Source organism: Rattus norvegicus, chromosome 12 (genome assembly GCF_036323735.1).
Source record: "Rattus norvegicus strain BN/NHsdMcwi chromosome 12, GRCr8, whole genome shotgun sequence".
Classification (NCBI taxonomy): domain Eukaryota; kingdom Metazoa; phylum Chordata; class Mammalia; order Rodentia; family Muridae; genus Rattus; species Rattus norvegicus.
Genome location: NC_086030.1, coordinates 8827780 through 8844397, shown reverse-complemented (window position 1 = coordinate 8844397; position 16618 = coordinate 8827780). Strand labels below are relative to the sequence as shown.

Below are 16618 nucleotides of genomic sequence, written 5' to 3'. Positions count from 1 at the left end.
GCCGCGGATTCTGCAGAGTTTCCCGCCTGTGTGCTTCAGCTCAGCCACATCCTAGAGGAGGGGTTCCTCTGACATTTTTAAAGTCTATTTTTAGGGTTGGGGATTTAACTCAGTCGTAGGGCACATGCCTAGCAAGCACAAGGCCCTGGGTTCGATCCTTAGCTCTGGGGAAGGAAAAAAAAAGACAAAATAAAAGTTGTAAAGTCGGGCTGGAAGGATGGCTTAGTGGTTAAGAGCACTGACTGCTCTTCCAGAGGTTCTGAGTTCAAATCCCAGCAACGACACGGTGTCTCACAGCCATCTGGGGTGAGATCTGATGCCCTCTTCTGGTGTGTCTGAAGACAGCTACAGTGTACTTATATATAAGAAATACATCTTTTTAAAAAAAGTTGTAAAGTCTATTTCTGTTTGTTGGTTTGGTTTGGTTTGGTTTGGGATGGGTTTTTTAAGGTTGCTTTGTTGTTTTGGTTTCTGTTGGTTTGTTACGCACATGGTCTCACTGTGTATCCCTGCTGTCCTGAAATCACTGGCTCCTGAGCTCCTGAGCTCCTGAGCTCCTGAGCTCCTGAGCTCCTGAGCTCCTGAGCTCCTGAGCTCCTGAGCTCCTGAGCTCCTGAGCTCCTGATTTTGATTGCCTGGCAAGAGCTCTACCACTGAGTTAAATCCCCAACCCCCAAAAGCCTACAGCACCCGGTATCCCAGGTGGTCTCCCATCCACGTACTAAGCATGCCCGACCCTGCTTAGCTTCCGAGATCAGACGAGATCAGGCGCGTTCAGGGTGGTATGGCTGTAGGCTCTTCTGACATTTTTTTAAAGGAATATAAAACTATTCATTGACACAGCCAGAATACGGCAGATACATAGGTGAATGCGAGCAACAAACGAGTGAACTGAGCGCAGGACCCCAGTTGAAGAAATCAGAGAAAGGACTAAAAGAGCTTGAAGGGACTTGAGACCCCATATGAACACACCACCAACCAACCAGAGCTTCCAGGGACTAAACCACAGCAGGACTTAATGGCCAACCTCAGCTCTAACCATGATTCTACTTCCACATCAAACAGATTCCATGAATCATAACCTTTTAGTACAGATTTTAACTTCCTACAAAGGAATGGTTCAACCAGAGGAACCTTTACACAGAACAGCTGACTCGGACCTGCCTCTGTAGATCAGCTGGCCTCTTAAATCACAGCTCCACCTGCCTCTAGAGTTCTGGCATTAAAGGTGCACACCACCACACTAGGCCAAGTCTTGTTGTTAAATCAAGCTACTACTTTGTTTAATTCCGTTTTCTGAAGGTGGAGTTGGTATGAAAATAAACTACTGTATTTATTTGATAATACATCAATTCTGATGGGCTTGCTTTTAAACTATCCAATACATTACAGACTCTGCTTAATCTGAAAGGTTATGGTTTCAGGAAAATGTTCAGGCTGATGGCCTCTCATCAACCTGTGTTTTCACGTTCAGCTCTTTTGAGTATTAAAAGCAAGCTAAAACAGACAGGTTATGTAAGTGTTTTATGCATACACTGCATACAAACAAATGCACACACACACACACACACACACACACACACACACACACACACAAACCAGAATGGTCCTTCTGTGTCCCAGTTAAAAATAAGTTCTGACTTGGGTCATGACTGTAAAATCTCCCCAGTGTTTAAGAAAAGCTGTTCTTCAAGCCGAGGAAATACAACATGGTGTCAAGTACTCTACTGTTACAGGAAGCAACTACAGAGAGCTCTCACTCGCTCAAAGGAGTCAGTGCCTTTTGACGCAGAACGAAAACCAAAAATCTCCCAACTACTGCCAATGCTTTCAAAACTAGCATATCAGACGTGATTTTCATCAGGATGCTATTTGATCCACACTAGTAATTCAAAACCCAAGATCCAGATCATTCATATATATATATATATATATATATATATATGTATATATATATTATATACATATATATAATATTGTGTATTTATATATGCAAACAATTATTGTACTTCATTTCGGTACAAGAATGCCAAATCAGCCACTCCTCATAGAAGGCGATGACAATCTGAGGCCACTTCATATTCGCCTCCTTTGCTTATCAGCAGCATCTCTCTTCTTCGATTTGCTCTCATCGGATTCACTATCAGATAAAGATTTCCTTTTTGGACAATCGTTTTCTTTACAATTTTCGAGAATGAAGAAGTGCTTCAATTAATTCTGGACAATCTAAATTTTCTCCTGGTACCCAAGTATTATCGGCATCTGTAAACCCCTTCCACTTCACGAAATAGTTCACTACACAATGGTTCAGTACTTTTTCTACCACAAATTCTTCAGGCTCAGCCTCTTCAGCTCTTTTACTCTTTCCATTCTGTTTTTTTTTCCCATTTTTTGCAATGTAGTTTTATTGGAGGCCATTTTTAAAATTTAATCGGAGACTTGAAGCACTCAGATGCTCAGGGCCGCGGATTCTGCAGAGTTTCCCGCCTGTGTGCTTCAGCTCAGCCACATCCTAGAAGAGGGGTTCCTCTGACATTTTTAAAGTCTATTTTTAGGGTTGGGGATTTAACTCAGTCGTAGGGCACATGCCTAGCAAGCACAAGGCCCTGGGTTCGATCCTTAGCTCTGGGGAAGGAAAAAAAAAAGACAAAATAAAAGTGGTAAAGTCGGGCTGGAAGGATGGCTTAGTGGTTAAGAGCACTGACTGCTCTTCCAGAGGTTCTGAGTTCAAATCCCAGCAACGACATGGTGTCTCACAGCCATCTGTAGTGAGATCTGATGCCCTCTTCTGGTGTGTCTGAAGACAGCTACAGTGTACTTATATATAAGAAATACATCTTTTTAAAAAAAGTTGTAAAGTCTATTTCTGTTTGTTGGTTTGGTTTGGTTTGGTTTGGGATGGGTTTTTTAAGGTTGCTTTGTTGTTTTGGTTTCTGTTGGTTTGTTACGCACATGGTCTCACTGTGTATCCCTGCTGTCCTGAAATCACTGGCTCCTGAGCTCCTGAGCTCCTGAGCTCCGGATTTTGATTGCCTGGCAAGAGCCCTACCACTGAGTTAAATCCCCAACCCCCAAAAGCCTACAGCACCCGGTATCCCAGGTGGTCTCCCATCCACGTACTAAGCATGCCCGACCCTGCTTAGCTTCCGAGATCAGACGAGATCGGGCGCGTTCAGGGTGGTATGGCTGTAGGCTCTTCTGACATTTTTTTAAAGGAATATAAAACTATTCATTGACACAGCCAGAATACGGCAGATACATAGGTGAATGCGAGCAACAAACGAGTGAACTGAGCGCAGGACCCCAGTTGAAGAAATCAGAGAAAGGACTAAAAGAGCTTGAAGGGACTTGAGACCCCATATGAACACACCACCAACCAACCAGAGCCTCCAGGCACTAAACCACAGCAGGACTTAATGGCCAACCTCAGCTCTAACCATGATTCTACTTCCACATCAAACAGATTCCATGAATCATAACCTTTTAGTACAGATTTTAACTTCCTACAAAGGAATGGTTCAACAAGAGGAACCTTTACACAGAACAGCTGACTCGGACCTGCCTCTGTATATCAGCTGGCCTCTTAAATCACAGCTCCACCTGCCTCTAGAGTTCTGGCATTAAAGGTGCACACCACCACACTAGGCCAAGTCTTGTTGTTAAATCAAGCTACTACTTTGTTTAATTCCGTTTTCTGAAGGTGGAGTTGGTATGAAAATAAACTACTGTATTTATTTGATAATACATCAATTCTGATGGGCTTGCTTTTAAACTATCCAATACATTACAGACTCTGCTTAATCTGAAAGGTTATGGTTTCAGGAAAATGTTCAGGCTGATGGCCTCTCATCAACCTGTGTTTTCACGTTCAGCTCTGTTGAGTATTAAAAGCAAGCTAAAACAGACAGGTTATGTAAGTGTTTTATGCATACACTGCATACAAACAAATGCACACACACACACACACACACACACACACACACACACACACAAACCAGAATGGTCCTTCTGTGTCCCAGTTAAAAATAAGTTCTGACTTGGGTCATGACTGTAAAATCTCCCCAGTGTTTAAGAAAATCTGTTCTTCAAGCCGAGGAAATACAACATGGTGTCAAGTACTCTACTGTTACAGGATGCAACTACAGAGAGCTCTCACTCGCTCAAAGGAGTCAGTGCCTTTTGACGCAGAACGAAAACCAAAAATCTCCCAACTACTGCCAATGCTTTCAAAACTAGCATATCAGACGTGATTTTCATCAGGATGCTATTTGATCCACACTAGTAATTCAAAACCCAAGATCCAGATCATTCATATATATATATATATATATATAAATATATATATTATATACATATATATATAATATTGTGTATTTATATATGCAAACAATTATTGTACTTCATTTCGGTACAAGAATGCCAAATCAGCCACTCCTCATAGAAGGCGATGACAATCTGAGGCCACTTCATATTCGCCTCCTTTGCTTATCAGCAGCATCTCTCTTCTTCGATTTGCTCTCATCGGATTAACTATCAGATAAAGATTTCCTTTTTGGACAATCGTTTTCTTTACAATTTTCGAGAATGAAGAAGTGCTTCAATTAATTCTGGACAATCTAAATTTTCTCCTGGTACCCAGTATTATCGGCATCTGTAAACCCCTTCCACTTCACGAAATAGTTCACTACACAATGGTTCAGTAATTTTTCTACCACAAATTCTTCAGGCTCAGCCTCTTCAGCTCTTTTACTCTTTCCATTCTGTTTTTTTTTTTCCCATTTTTTGCAATGTAGTTTTATTGGAGGCCATTTTTAAAATTTAATCGGAGACTTGAAGCGCGCTCAGATGCTCAGGGCCGCGGATTCTGCAGAGTTTCCCGCCTGTGTGCTTCAGCTCAGCCACATCCTAGAGGAGGGGTTCCTCTGACATTTTTAAAGTCTATTTTTAGGGTTGGGGATTTAACTCAGTCGTAGGGCACATGCCTAGCAAGCACAAGGCCCTGGGTTCGATCCTTAGCTCTGGGGAAGGAAAAAAAAAGACAAAATAAAAGTTGTAAAGTCGGGCTGGAAGGATGGCTTAGTGGTTAAGAGCTCTGACTGCTCTTCCAGAGGTTCTGAGTTCAAATCCCAGCAACGACACGGTGTCTCACAGCCATCTGGGGTGAGATCTGATGCCCTCTTCTGGTGTGTCTGAAGACAGCTACAGTGTACTTATATATAAGAAATACATCTTTTTAAAAAAAGTTGTAAAGTCTATTTCTGTTTGTTGGTTTGGTTTGGTTTGGTTTGGGATGGGTTTTTTAAGGTTGCTTTGTTGTTTTGGTTTCTGTTGGTTTGTTACGCACATGGTCTCACTGTGTATCCCTGCTGTCCTGAAATCACTGGCTCCTGAGCTCCTGAGCTCCTGAGCTCCTGAGCTCCTGAGCTCCTGAGCTCCTGAGCTCCTGAGCTCCTGAGCTCCTGAGCTCCTGAGCTCCTGAGCTCCTGAACTCCTGATTTTGATTGCCTGGCAAGAGCTCTACCACTGAGTTAAATCCCCAACCCCCAAAAGCCTACAGCACCCGGTATCCCAGGTGGTCTCCCATCCACGTACTAAGCATGCCCGACCCTGCTTAGCTTCCGAGATCAGACGAGATCAGGCGCGTTCAGGGTGGTATGGCTGTAGGCTCTTCTGACATTTTTTTAAAGGAATATAAAACTATTCATTGACACAGCCAGAATACGGCAGATACATAGGTGAATGCGAGCAACAAACGAGTGAACTGAGCGCAGGACCCCAGTTGAAGAAATCAGAGAAAGGACTAAAAGAGCTTGAAGGGACTTGAGACCCCATATGAACACACCACCAACCAACCAGAGCTTCCAGGGACTAAACCACAGCAGGACTTAATGGCCAACCTCAGCTCTAACCATGATTCTACTTCCACATCAAACAGATTCCATGAATCATAACCTTTTAGTACAGATTTTAACTTCCTACAAAGGAATGGTTCAACCAGAGGAACCTTTACACAGAACAGCTGACTCGGACCTGCCTCTGTAGATCAGCTGGCCTCTTAAATCACAGCTCCACCTGCCTCTAGAGTTCTGGCATTAAAGGTGCACACCACCACACTAGGCCAAGTCTTGTTGTTAAATCAAGCTACTACTTTGTTTAATTCCGTTTTCTGAAGGTGGAGTTGGTATGAAAATAAACTACTGTATTTATTTGATAATACATCAATTCTGATGGGCTTGCTTTTAAACTATCCAATACATTACAGACTCTGCTTAATCTGAAAGGTTATGGTTTCAGGAAAATGTTCAGGCTGATGGCCTCTCATCAACCTGTGTTTTCACGTTCAGCTCTTTTGAGTATTAAAAGCAAGCTAAAACAGACAGGTTATGTAAGTGTTTTATGCATACACTGCATACAAACAAATGCACACACACACACACACACACACACACACACACACACAAACCAGAATGGTCCTTCTGTGTCCCAGTTAAAAATAAGTTCTGACTTGGGTCATGACTGTAAAATCTCCCCAGTGTTTAAGAAAAGCTGTTCTTCAAGCCGAGGAAATACAACATGGTGTCAAGTACTCTACTGTTACAGGAAGCAACTACAGAGAGCTCTCACTCGCTCAAAGGAGTCAGTGCCTTTTGACGCAGAACGAAAACCAAAAATCTCCCAACTACTGCCAATGCTTTCAAAACTAGCATATCAGACGTGAATTTCATCAGGATGCTATTTGATCCACACTAGTAATTCAAAACCCAAGATCCAGATCATATATATATATATATATATATATATATATATATATAATATGTGCATTTATATATGCAAACAATTATTGTACTTCATTTCGGTACAAGAATGCCAAGTCAGCCACTCCTCATAGAAGGCGATGAAATCTGAGGCCACTTCATATTCGCCTACTTTGCTTGTCAGCAGCATCTCTCTTCTTCGATTTGCTCTCATCGGAATCACTATCAGATAAAGATTTCCTTTTTGGACCATCGTTTTCTTTACCAGCTTTTCGAGAATGAAGAAGTGCTTCAATTAATTCTGGACAATCTAAATTTTCTCCTAGTACCCAAGTATTATCGGCATCTGTAAACCCCTTCCACTTCACGAAATAGTTCACTACACAATGGTTCGGTACTTTTTCTACCACAAATTCTTCAGGCTCAGCCTCTTCAACTCTTTTACTCTTTCCATTCTGTTTTTTTTTTCCCATTTGTTTGCAATGTAGTTTTCTTGGAGGCCATTTTTAAAATTTAATCGGAGACTTGGAGCGCGCTCAGATGCTCAGGGCCGCGGATTCTGCAGAGTCTCCCGACTGTGTGCTTCAGCTCAGCCACATCCTAGAGGAGGGGTTCCTCTGACATTTTTAAAGTCTATTTATAGGGTTGGGGATTTAACTCAGTCGTAGAGCACATGCCTAGCAAGCACAAGGCCCTGGGTTCGATCCTTAGCTCTGGGGAAGGAAAAAAAGAAGACAAAATAAAAGTTGTAAAGTCGGGCTGGAAGGATGGCTTAGTGGTTAAGAGCACTGACTGCCTTTCCAGAGGTTCTGAGTTCAAATTCCAGCAATCACATGGTGTCTCACAGCCATCTGTAATGAGATCTGATGCCCTCTTCTGGTGTGTCTGAAGACAGCTACAGTGTACTTATATATAAGAAATAAATCTTTTAAAAAAAGTTGTAAATTCTACTTCTGTTTCTTTGTTTGGTTTGGTTTGCGATGGATTTTTTAAGGTTGCTTTGTTGTTTTGGTTTCAGTGGGCTCCTGAGCTCCTGAGCTCCTGAGCTCCTGAGCTCCTGAGCTCCTGAGCTCCTGAGCTCCTGGCAAGAGCTCTACCATTGAGTTAAATCCCCAACCCCCAAAAGCCTACAGCACCCGGTATCCCAGGTGGTCTCCAATCCACGTACTAAGCATGCCAGACCCTGCTTAGCTTCCGAGATCAGACGAGATCGGGCGCGTTCAGGGTGGTATGGCTGTAGGCTCTTCTGACATTTTTTTAAAGGAATATAATAAAACTATTCATTGACACAGCCAGAATACGGCAGATACATAGGTGAATGCGAGCAACAAACGAGTGAACTGAGCGCAGGACCCCAGTTGAAGAAATCAGAGAAAGGACTAAAAGAGCTTGAAGGGACTTGAGACCCCATATGAACAACAACACCAACCAACCAGAGCTTCCAGGGACTAAACCACAGCAGGACTTAATGGCCAACATCAGCTCTAACCATGATTCTACTTCCACATCAAACAGATTCCATGAATCATAACCTTTTAGAACAGATTTTAACTTCCTACAAAGGAATGGTTCAACCAGAGGAACCTTTACACAGAACAGCTGACTCGGACCTGCCTCTGTAGATCAGCTGGCCTCTTAAATCACAGCTCCACCTGCCTCTAGAGTTCTGGCATTAAAGGTGCACACCACCACACTAGGCCAAGTCTTGTTGTTAAATCAAGCTACTACTTTGTTTAATTCCGTTTTCTGAAGGTGGAGTTGGTATGAAAATAAACTACTGTATTTATTTGATAATACATCAATTCTGATGGGCTTGCTTTTAAACTATCCAATACATTACAGACTCTGCTTTATCCGAAAGGTTATGGTTTCAGGAAAATGTTCAGGCTGATGGCCTCTCATCAACCTGTGTTTTCACGTTCAGCTCTTTTGAGTATTAAAAGCAAGCTAAAACAGACAGGTTATTGAAGTGTTTTATGCATACACTGCATACAAACAAACGCACACACACACACACACACACACACACACACACACACACACAAACCAGAATGGTCCTTCTGTGTCCCAGTTAAAAATAAGTTCTGACTTGAGTCATGACTGTAAAATCTCCCCAGTGTTTAAGAAAAGCTGTTCTTCAAGCCGAGGAAATACAACATGGTGTCAAGTACTCTACTGTTACAGGAAGCAACTACAGAGAGCTCTCACTCGCTCAAAGGAGTCAGTGCCTTTTGACACAGAACGAAAACCAAAAATCTCCCAACTACTGCCAATGCTTTCAAAACAAGCATATCAGACGTGAATTTCATCAGGATGCTATTTGATCCACACTAGTAATTCAAAACCCAAGATCCAGATCATATATATATATATATATATATATATATATATATATATATATAATATGTGCATTTATATATGCAAACAATTATTGTACTTCATTTCGGTACAAGAATGCCAAGTCAGCCACTCCTCATAGAAGGCGATGACAATCTGAGGCCACTTCATATTCGCCTCCTTTGCTTGTCAGCAGCATCTCTCTTCTTCGATTTGCTCTCATCGGAATCACTATCAGATAAAGATTTCCTTTTTGGACCATCGTTTTCTTTACCAGCTTTTCGAGAATGAAGAAGTGCTTCAATTAATTCTGGACAATATAAATTTTCTCCTGGTACCCAAGTATTATCGGCATCTGTAAACCCCTTCCACTTCACGAAATAGTTCACTACACAATGGTTCGGTACTTTTTCTACCACAAATTCTTCAGGCTCAGCCTCTTCAACTCTTTTACTCTTTCCATTCTGTTTTTTTTTCCCATTTGTTTGCAATGTAGTTTTCTTGGAGGCCATTTTTAAAATTTAATCGGAGACTTGGAGCGCGCTCAGATGCTCAGGGCCGCGGATTCTGCAGAGTCTCCCGACTGTGTGCTTCAGCTCAGCCACATCCTAGAGGAGGGGTTCCTCTGACATTTTTAAAGTCTATTTATAGGGTTGGGGATTTAACTCAGTCGTAGAGCACATGCCTAGCAAGCACAAGGCCCTGGGTTCGATCCTTAGCTCTGGGGAAGGAAAAAAAGAAGACAAAATAAAAGTTGTAAAGTCGGGCTGGAAGGATGGCTTAGTGGTTAAGAGCACTGACTGCTCTTCCAGAGGTTCTGAGTTCAAATTCCAGAAATCACATGGTGTCTCACAGCCATCTGTAATGAGATCTGATGGCCTCTTCTGGTGTGTCTGAAGACAGCTACAGTGTACTTATATATAAGAAATACATCTTTTAAAAAAAGGTTAAATTCTACTTCTGTTTCTTTGTTTGGTTTGGTTTGCGATGGGTTTTTTAAGGTTGCTTTGTTGTTTTGGTTTCAGTGGGCTCCTGAGCTCCTGAGCTCCTGAGCTCCTGAGCTCCTGTGCTCCTGGGCTCCTGTGCTCCTGAGCTCCTGAGCTCCTGAGCTCCAAGCCGAACTCAGGCCCTTTTGATTGCTAGGCAAGCGCTCTACCCCTGAGCCTAATCCCCAACCCCCAAAAGTCTACAGCACCCGGTATCCCAGGCGGTCTCCCATCCACGTACTAACCAGGCCTGACCCTGCTTAGCTTCCGAGATCAGACGATATCGGGCACGTTCAGAGTGGTATGGCTGTAGGTTCTTCTGACATTTTTTTTAAAAGGAATATAAACTATTCATTGACACAGCCAGAATACGGCAGATACATAGGTGAATGCCAGCAACAAACCAGTGAACTGAGAACAGGACCCCAGGTGTAGAAATCAAAGAAAGGACTAAAAGAGCTTGAAGGGACTTGAGACCCCATAGGAACAACAACACCAACCAACCAGAGCTTCCAGGGACTAAACCACAGCAGGACTTAATGGCCAACATCAGCTCTAACCATGATTCTACTTCCACATCTAACAGATTCCATGAATCATAACCTTTTAGTACAGATTTTAACTTCCTACAAAGGAATGGTTCAACCAGAGGCACCTTTACACAGACCAGCTGACACGGACCTGCCTCTGTAGATCATCTGGCCTCTTAAATCACAGCTCCACCTGCCTCTAGAGTTCTGGCATTAAAGGTGCGCACCACCACACTAGGCCAAGTCTTGTTGTTAAATCAAGCTTCTACTTTGTTTAATTCCGTTTTCTGAAGGTGGAGTTGGTATGAAAATAAACTACTGTATTTACTTGATAATACATCAATTCTGATGGGCTTGCTTTTAAACTATCCAATACATTACAGACTCTGATTAATCCGAAAGGTTATGGTTTCAGGAAAATGTTCAGACAGATGGCCTCTCATCAACCTGTGTTTTCATGTTTAGCTCTTTTGAGTTTTAAAAACAAGCTAAAACAGACAGGTTATGGAAGTGTTTTATGCATACACTGCATACAAACAAACGCACACACACACACACACACACACACACACACACACACAAACCAGAATGGTCCTTCTGTGTCCCAGTTAAAAATAAGTTCTGACTTGAGTCATGACTGTAAAATCTCCCCAGTGTTTAAGAAAAGCTGTTCTTCAAGCCGAGGAAATACAACATGGTGTCAAGTACTCTACTGTTACAGGAAGCAACTACAGAGAGCTCTCACTCGCTCAAAGGAGTCAGTGCCTTTTGACACAGAACGAAAACCAAAAATCTCCCAACTACTGCCAATGCTTTCAAAACTAGCATATCAGACGTGAATTTCATCAGGATGCTATTTGATCCACACTAGTAATTCAAAACCAAAGATCCAGATCATATATATATATATATATATATATATATATAATATGTGCATTTATATATGCAAACAATTATTGTACTTCATTTCGGTACAAGAATGCCAAGTCAGCCACTCCTCATAGAAGGCGATGACAATCTGAGGCCACTTCATATTCGCCTCCTTTGCTTGTCAGCAGCATCTCTCTTCTTCGATTTGCTCTCATCGGATTCACTATCAGATAAAGATTTCCTTTTTGGACCATCGTTTTCTTTACCAGCTTTTTGAGAATGAAGAAGTGCTTCAATTAATTCTGGACAATCTAAATTTTCTCCTGGTACCCAAGTATTATCGGCATCTGTAAACCCCTTCCACTTCACGAAATAGTTCACTACACAATGGTTCGGTACTTTTTCTACCACAAATTCTTCAGGCTCAGCCTCTTCAACTCTTTTACTCTTTCCATTCTGTTTTTTTTTCCCATTTGTTTGCAATGTAGTTTTCTTGGAGGCCATTTTTAAAATTTAATCGGAGACTTGGAGCGCGCTCAGATGCTCAGGGCCGCGGATTCTGCAGAGTCTCCCGACTGTGTGCTTCAGCTCAGCCACATCCTAGAGGAGGGGTTCCTCTGACATTTTTAAAGTCTATTTATAGGGTTGGGGATTTAACTCAGTCGTAGAGCACATGCCTAGCAAGCACAAGGCCCTGGGTTCGATCCTTAGCTCTGGGGAAGGAAAAAAAGAAGACAAAATAAAAGTTGTAAAGTCGGGCTGGAAGGATGGCTTAGTGGTTAAGAGCACTGACTACTCTTCCAGAGGTTCTGAGTTCAAATTCCAGCAATCACATGGTGTCTCACAGCCATCTGTAATGAGATCTGATGGCCTCTTCTGGTGTGTCTGAAGACAGCTACAGTGTACTTATATATAAGAAATAAATCTTTTAAAAAAAGTTGTAAATTCTACTTCTGTTTCTTTGTTTGGTTTGGTTTGCGATGGGTTTTTTAAGGTTGCTTTGTTGTTTTGGTTTCAGTGGGCTCCTGAGCTCCTGAGCTCCTGAGCTCCTGAGCTCCTGTGCTCCTGGGCTCCTGTGCTCCTGAGCTCCTGAGCTCCTGAGCTCCAAGCCGAACTCAGGCCCTTTTGATTGCTAGGCAAGCGCTCTACCCCTGAGCCTAATCCCCAACCCCCAAAAGTCTACAGCACCCGGTATCCCAGGCGGTCTCTCATCCACGTACTAACCAGGCCTGACCCTGCTTAGCTTCCGAGATCAGACGATATCGGGCACGTTCAGAGTGGTATGGCTGTAGTTTCTTCTGACATTTTTTTTTAAAGGAATATAAACTATTCATTGACACAGCCAGAATACGGCAGATACATAGGTGAATGCCAGCAACAAACCAGTGAACTGAGAACAGGACCCCAGGTGTAGAAATCAAAGAAAGGACTAAAAGAGCTTGAAGGGACTTGAGACCCCATAGGAACAACAACACCAACCAACCAGAGCTTCCAGGGACTAAACCACAGCAGGACTTAATGGCCAACATCAGCTCTAACCATGATTCTACTTCCACATCTAACACATTCCATGAATCATAACCTTTTAGTACAGATTTTAACTTCCTACAAAGGAATGGTTCAACCAGAGGCACCTTTACACAGACCAGCTGACACGGACCTGCCTCTGTAGATCATCTGGCCTCTTAAATCACAGCTCCACCTGCCTCTAGAGTTCTGGCATTAAAGGTGCGCACCACCACACTAGGCCAAGTCTTGTTGTTAAATCAAGCTTCTACTTTGTTTAATTCCGTTTTCTGAAGGTGGAGTTGGTATGAAAATAAACTACTGTATTTACTTGATAATACATCAATTCTGATGGGCTTGCTTTTAAACTATCCAATACATTACAGACTCTGATTAATCCGAAAGGTTATGGTTTCAGGAAAATGTTCAGACAGATGGCCTCTCATCAACCTGTGTTTTCATGTTTAGCTCTTTTGAGTTTTAAAAACAAGCTAAAACAGACAGGTTATGGAAGTGTTTTATGCATACACTGCATACAAACAAACGCACACACACACACACACACACACACACACACACACACACACTATCCAGAATGGTCCTTCTGTGTCCCAGTTAAAGATAAGTTCTGACTTGAGTCATGACTGTAAAATCTCCCCAGCGTTTAAGAAAAGCTGTTCTTCAAGCCAAGGAAATACAACATGGTGTCAAGTACTCTACTGTTACAGGAAGCAACTACAGAGAGCTCTCACTCGCTCATAGGAGTCAGTACCTTTTGACACAGAACGAAAACCAAAAATCTCCCAACTACTGCCAATACTTTCAAAACTAGCATATCAGACTTGATTTTCATCAGGATGCTATTTGTTCCACACTAGTAATTCAAAACCCAAGATCCAGATAATATATATATATATATATATATATATATATATATATATATATAATATGTGCATTTATATATGCAAACAATTATTGCACTTCATTTCGGTACAAGAATGCCAAATCAGCCACTCCTCATAGAAGGCGATGACAATCTGAGGCCACTTCATATTCGCCTCCTTTGCTTGTCAGCAGCATCTCTCTTCTTCGATTTGCTCTCATCGGATTCACTATCAGATAAAGATTTCCTTTTTGGACCATCGTTTTCTTTACCAGCTCTTCGAGAATGAAGAAGTGCTTCAATTAATTCTGGACATTCTAAATTTTCTCCTGGTACCCAAGTATTATCGGCATCTGTAAACCCCTTCCACTTCACGAAATAGTTCACTACACAATGGTTCGGTACTTTTTCTACCACAAATACTTCATGCTCAGCCTCTTCAACTCTTTTACTCTTTCCATTCTGTTTTTTTATTTTCCCATTTTTTTGCAATGTAGTTTTCTTGGAGGCCATTTTTAAAATTTAATCGGAGACTTGGAGCGCGCTCAGATGCTCAGGGCCGCGGATTCTGCACAGTCTCCCGACTGTGTGCTTCAGCTCAGCCACATCCTAGAGGAGGGGTTCCTCTGACATTTTTAAAGTCTATTTTTAGGGTTGGGGATTTAACTCAGTCGTAGAGCACATGCCTAGCAAGCACAAGGCCCTGGGGTCGATCCTTAGCTCTGGGGAAGGAAAAAAAGAAGATAAAATAAAAGTTGTAAAGTCGGGCTGGAAGGATGGCTTAGTGGTTAAGAGCACTGACTGCTTTCCTGAGGTTCTGAGTTCAAATTCCAGCAATCACATGGTGTCTCACAGCCATCTGTAATGAGACCTGATGCCCTCTTCTGGTGTGTCTGAAGACAGCTACAGTGTACTTATATATAAGAAATGAATCTTTTAAAAAAAAGTTGTAAATTCTACTTCTGTTTTTTTGTTTGGTTAGGTTTGCGATGGGTTTTTTAAGGTTGCTTTGTTGTTTTGGTTTCAGTGGGCTCCTGGGCTCCTGGGCTCCTGGGCTCCTGGGCTCCTGGGCTCCTGGGCTCCTGGGCTCCTGGGCTCCTGACCTCCGAGCCGAACTCAGGCCCTTTTGATTGCTAGGCAAGCGCTCTACCCCTGAGCCTAAACCCCAACCCCCAAAAGTCTACAGCACCCGGTATCCCAGGCGGTCTCCCATCCACGTACTAACCAGGCCTGACCCTGCTTAGCTTCCGAGATCAGACGATATCTGGCACGTTCAGAGTGGTATGGCTGTAGGCTCTTCTGACATTTTTTTTTAAAGAAATATAAACTATTCATTGACACAGCCAGAATACGGCAGATACATAGGTGAATGCCAGCAACAAACCAGTGAACTGAGAACAGGACCCCAGGTGTAGAAATCAAAGAAAGGACTAAAAGAGCTTGAAGGGACTTGAGACCCCATAGGAACAACAACACCAACCAACCAGAGCTTCCAGGGACTAAACCACAGCAGGACTTAATGGCCAACATCAGCTCTAACCATGATTCTACTTCCACATCTAACACATTCCATGAATCATAACCTTTTAGTACAGATTTTAACTTCCTACAAAGGAATGGTTCAACCAGAGGCACCTTTACACAGACCAGCTGACACGGACCTGCCTCTGTAGATCATCTGGCCTCTTAAATCACAGCTCCACCTGCCTCTAGAGTTCTGGCATTAAAGGTGCGCACCACCACACTAGGCCAAGTCTTGTTGTTAAATCAAGCTTCTACTTTGTTTAATTCCGTTTTCTGAAGGTGGAGTTGGTATGAAAATAAACTACTGTATTTACTTGATAATACATCAATTCTGATGGGCTTGCTTTTAAACTATCCAATACATTACAGACTCTGATTAATCCGAAAGGTTATGGTTTCAGGAAAATGTTCAGACAGATGGCCTCTCATCAACCTGTGTTTTCATGTTTAGCTCATTTGAGTTTTAAAAACAAGCTAAAACAGACAGGTTATGGAAGTGTTTTATGCATACACTGCATACAAACACACACACACACACACACACACACACACACACACACACACTAGCCAGAATGGTCCTTCTGTGTCCCAGTTAAAGATAAGTTCTGACTTGAGTCATGACTGTAAAATCTCCCCAGCGTTTAAGAAAAGCTGTTCTTCAAGCCGAGGAAATACAACATGGTGTCAAGTACTCTACTGTTACAGGAAGCAACTACAGAGAGCTCTCACTCGCTCAAAGGAGTCAGTACCTTTTGACGCAGAACGAAAACCAAAAATCTCCCAACTACTGCCAATACTTTCAAAACTAGCATATCAGACTTGATTTTCATCAGGATGCTATTTGTTCCACACTAGTAATTCAAAACCCAAGATCCAGATAATATATATATATATATATATATATACATACATATATATATACATATATATATAATATGTGCATTTATATATGCAAACAATTATTGTACTTCATTTCGGTACAAGAATGCCAAATCAGCCACTCCTCATAGAAGGCGATGACAATCTGAGGCCACTTCATATTCGCCTCCTTTGCTTGTCAGCAGCATCTCTCTTCTTCGATTTGCTCTCATCGGATTCACTATCAGATAAAGATTTCCTTTTTGGACCATCGTTTTCTTTACCAGCTTTTCGAGAATGAAGAAGTGCTTCAATTAAATCTGGACAATCTAAATTTTCTCCTGGTACCCAAGTATTATCGGCATCTGT

The 16618-nt window shown here is 42.1% G+C and overlaps 1 non-coding gene and 6 pseudogenes across 1 annotated transcript; all 7 read right to left on the bottom strand.

The window, feature by feature from the left end:
• Positions 1 to 678: 678 nt before the first annotated feature.
• Positions 679 to 796, bottom strand: LOC134481367 (5S ribosomal RNA; annotated as a pseudogene).
• A 2280-nt stretch (positions 797 to 3076) lies between these two features.
• LOC134481423 (5S ribosomal RNA) lies at positions 3077 to 3194 on the bottom strand. Its single transcript, XR_010056860.1, has one exon. It is a non-coding gene; the product is annotated as a 5S ribosomal RNA (ribosomal RNA).
• A 2354-nt stretch (positions 3195 to 5548) lies between these two features.
• LOC134481366 (5S ribosomal RNA) lies at positions 5549 to 5666 on the bottom strand (annotated as a pseudogene).
• A 2213-nt stretch (positions 5667 to 7879) lies between these two features.
• LOC134481415 (5S ribosomal RNA) lies at positions 7880 to 7997 on the bottom strand (annotated as a pseudogene).
• A 2278-nt stretch (positions 7998 to 10275) lies between these two features.
• LOC134481418 (5S ribosomal RNA) lies at positions 10276 to 10393 on the bottom strand (annotated as a pseudogene).
• A 2261-nt stretch (positions 10394 to 12654) lies between these two features.
• LOC134481421 (5S ribosomal RNA) lies at positions 12655 to 12772 on the bottom strand (annotated as a pseudogene).
• Positions 12773 to 15044: 2272 nt separating this feature from the next.
• LOC120096075 (5S ribosomal RNA) lies at positions 15045 to 15162 on the bottom strand (annotated as a pseudogene).
• Between the last annotated feature and the right edge of the window lie 1456 nt (positions 15163 to 16618).